The following is a 4,087-nucleotide window of genomic DNA, read 5'->3' as shown; positions in this document are numbered from 1 at the left end:
TCTCTTCCTCTCTCTCTCTCTCCCCCTCTCTCTCTCCCCCTCTCTCTCTCTCTCTCTCTCTCTCTGTGTCTCTCTCTCTCTCTCTCTCTCTCTCTCTCTCTCCCTCCCTCTCTCTCTCTCTCTCTCTCTCTCTCTCTCTCTCTCTCTCTCTCTCTCTCTCCATCTCTCCCTCTCTCTCTCTCTCTCTCTCTCTCTCTCTCTCTCCCTCTCTCTCTCTCTCTCTCTCTCTCTCTCTCTCTCTCTCCCTCTCTCTCTCTCTCTCTCCCTCTCTCTCTCTCTCTCTCTCTCTCTCTCTCTCTCTCTCTCTCTCTCTCTCTCTCTCTCTCTCTCTCTCTCCCTCTCTCCCCCCTCTCTCTCTCTCTCTCTCTCTCTCTCTCTCTCTCTCTCTCTCTCTCTCTCTCTCTCTCTCTCTCTCTCTCTCTCTCTCTCCCTCTCTCCCTCTCTCTCTCTCTCTCTCTCTCTCTCTCTCTCTCTCTCTCTCTCTCTCTCTCTCTCCCTCTCTCTCTCTCTTTCTCCCTCTCTCTCTCTCTCTCTCTCTCTCTCTTTCTCTCCCTCTCTCTCTCTCTCTCTCTCTCTCTCTCTCTCTCTCTCTCTCTCTCTCTCTCTCTCTCTCTCTCTCTCTCTCTCTCTCTCTCTCTCTCTCTCTCTCTCTCTCTCTCTCTCTCTCTCTCTCTCTCTCTCTCTCCATATACTAAGACGCAATAAACATCTAAGAGAGAAATCGTAATAGCAACAGAAAAACATGTTTATCAAAGTGAAATATGTTCAATGAGACATATTATTTTGTAAATGTTTAGCTTCTCTTTTATGAGCAAAAACTAATTAAACATGAATTATGGTTTCAAAAAGACAATCTCATGACTAAGCAATTATGAATATGTATATTCTTTTTAATATTCGTTCGTGGTTTGCGTAATGAAATGCCACGTCAGCCAAGCTGCAGACACGAAGTTTACCTTTACGTTCAGTCGACTCATAGCTATTTGAAGTCCTTTCAGGTTTTCCCGTCGTTGGCATTGTTGTCATTAGCAATGCCTGTATTGAATAACAAGATTAGTTATGTTATTATTTCACATTATTATTTAGCAATACTCATTATAATTCTTGTTTTCATTGCATAGTAAGTTATATTGCTGTCGTTATTTTCATGTTAATATCATGATCATTATGTATTTCCAAAATACTTATGAGCAATGGATTTAGCTAACCAATCTACTTTTATATATACGAATTTGATATTCACGGAGTATGCAGTGGCAAGGTATTAATACATTCCTTAACTATAAACGTCAGGATCCTTATTTTTGGTCATAATTTTCGTTAAAGATTTTATAATTGCCAATAAGAGGTACCCGATAATAATTCATTTTCTGTAATTCTGTTATCTATTTGATCCTTTACACCAGAGGTCGGCAACCTTTGGCACGAGAGCCAGACTTGGCACGCAGAGCGCTTATCTTTGGCACGTTATGTGATTCAGAGGAGCAAAGAAAAAAGTAGAGAAAGAGAAAGAGAGATTGTGTCTTATCATTATGTCAGCTAAATTTTAAAATCCAGAAATATTGGAAACTACTGCGAATGATCATGCACCCTCCACAGTAAGTTCCCGAACACCACGGTCTGATGAACACAGTTGCGTGAAGAAACTAGTCCTGGCTTTACCATCAGCATTTGGATCTACTTACCAACGCGAGCCAGAAGTTTCCATCCATGCAGCATACCCTCAGCCCCCATCGCAGTGGGATTGCAACGGATCACTCTGAGGGTTTGAAGCTCAGTGTGTCCAGATATTAATATGGCGAGTATGAATGTAAAATTATAAAACATGTATTTCTTGTGACAAAGAATACTAAATGATACAAAATATTACATTCATTTTGGTATACAGGGCTGAAAAACTGGCACAAGGTTATTGATAAGAAGGCATTAGTTATAAACTGGCATACTATGCTCAAAAGGTTGCCAATCCCTTCTTTACACTACAAAATACTTACATGCACTGGTAAAGGAGATTATGTCTTCAATATACTAGGGTCCATTTTCTTTCTCTCGACTGAGCATTAACGTTAAATAAATAAAAAATCCCGGAGAAAAGGATTCAGTTGACATCCTTCCATATAGGATTATCAAACGTACTTAGAACCTATTTCCTTTTTCTGAGCTTATTACTAATTGTACGTTTTTGTCCTTATGTTGCCATTGTGTCCTTAATTGTCATTGCGGTTATGATTATTGTTGTTATTATTATCATTACCAATATCATTAATAGGGGCTGAAACAAAAGAAGCGTAAATATTTCCTTCTCATAGTTGACTGCCTTTCAAATCATTCAGATGTAATTTACGTTCAGCTGAAGGCCATCACTAAATAAGATTAATACTATTCTCGTTTTCGGTTACGTCATGCTATGCAAGTTATAAACACGAGCTGAAAGATATCTGAGTAGGATTAAGCACCAATGACCCTTATTCAGCCACTTGATCGGGACATACAACTTATAAGAACTGGCTTCGAGAATGCATACGACCCTCCATCAAAAGGAAGGAATTTTCTCACCCTAACGAAACATTTGAACGCGTTGCCTTGGATATTTAGCTTATCACGAGAACAAAGCTGAACTTCCCTAAAGTGGGACAAATATCGAAGAGGATGCCACTAAATGGTGACAAAGAGAAAGTAGCGAGTTGAGAAATGCCTTTTGTATTAGAGAAATTGAAGGCGTGCATTTACACATTGAGCAGGGATGATCGGCGATAGCTAGATATCTTGACTTTTGTATAATAGATATCAGCACAGTTGTCCAACACTCGTCTAATGGATGGTTGTCGAGGAACAGGCATGAGATGAACGAATGCAGTTATGTAGACCCATGAGAATATGAAACCAGTGAGATGAATAGCGTAATAGAGAGATTTATTTAAAGTACAAACGGGGTGAATAGATACAATTGAATAACTTTTATAGATATGTAATGAAGAGATATGTATTATTTCTGATCGAGGGATTTATTAATAACTTATTACTGCTGACTACTTTACCCACAAATTTCGACAAATAAATGTAAAACTATAAACAAGAGTGGTAACACCTGTCAATAAACTACATGGGTCACTAGTAATTTTGAAATACATGTTTAATGGTATTGTCGATTTGGAGGTCTGTGGAGAGTATTGATAATGATAATGGCAACGGCAGAGGGCATGCCAACGAAATAGGTACAAAAAACTAATATATATATATATATATTTTATCTCTTAATCTTAATTAATACTTAGTTAAGATAAGAAGGAAGATAGATTTTTCCTTTAACTGGATATTTTCAGAAAGTAGTCATTTGAAAGAGCCAAGAAAAGAGGTATTTAAAAAAGCTTGGTAACTTTTCATTCTTCTACTACTGGATATAAGTTAGTGGAATAGTAGGCATACAATAATGTTTACTACATCTTACTCTTCTAGTAAAGCACACACACACGCGCGCGCACGCAACATACATAAGTGTAATATGAGTTCTCCTAAAAGCTACAATATAATTCTAGTAACAGTATCACTTATATGTTTCTGTGGTGCAGTGGTTAGCGCGGTCGCCTCCTACGCGACAGACTCGGGTTCGATCCCCGACGGATACTAGCCTCAAGGATTTTTTTTTTTTTTTTTTTTTTGCATGAATTTTTGTTTGTATTTCTATTGACCTTCCGTTCCATATGCATTTCTACTTTTCTTTCTCTTTCCCCGGTGTTTACAATAAGAAGGAGCATGAAGAAATTTTGTTTGATTTTGGATTTTTTAATTTGCTTGGCTGTTTGTTAGTGTTTATGCGCATTTTCACAAGTTTGTTATCATATTATTAATATGAGAAGCAAAGACTGGGAGGAGGAAGAAGAGGACGAACAAGTGATGAAGATAAAGAAATAAAAATCAAGACGGAGTAGGAACGGTGGAAGGAAGGAAAGAGGCAAAAAGAGAAGCAAATTTTGCTTTTATTATCTTGCTTAACGAACCGATGGAATATTTCTCTGGTGTACTTCCCTGGAGGTGTAGAATACAGGAGATTCTCGTCTCATTCCTGAAATGTCTGGAATCCCGTTAG

At 38.2% G+C, this 4,087-nt stretch overlaps 1 non-coding gene across 1 annotated transcript; it reads left to right on the top strand.

The window, feature by feature from the left end:
* Nucleotides 1-3,554: 3,554 nt before the first annotated feature.
* TRNAR-CCU (transfer RNA arginine (anticodon CCU)) lies at nucleotides 3,555-3,626 on the top strand. The gene has a single exon. It is a non-coding gene; the product is annotated as a tRNA-Arg (tRNA).
* The last annotated feature ends 461 nt before the right edge of the window (nucleotides 3,627-4,087 follow it).

This window comes from Penaeus vannamei, chromosome 5, assembly GCF_042767895.1.
Source record: "Penaeus vannamei isolate JL-2024 chromosome 5, ASM4276789v1, whole genome shotgun sequence".
In the NCBI taxonomy this organism is placed as follows: domain Eukaryota; kingdom Metazoa; phylum Arthropoda; class Malacostraca; order Decapoda; family Penaeidae; genus Penaeus; species Penaeus vannamei.
The sequence above is the reverse complement of the archived record's forward strand: the minus strand, read 5'-3'. Positions and strand labels throughout refer to the sequence as shown.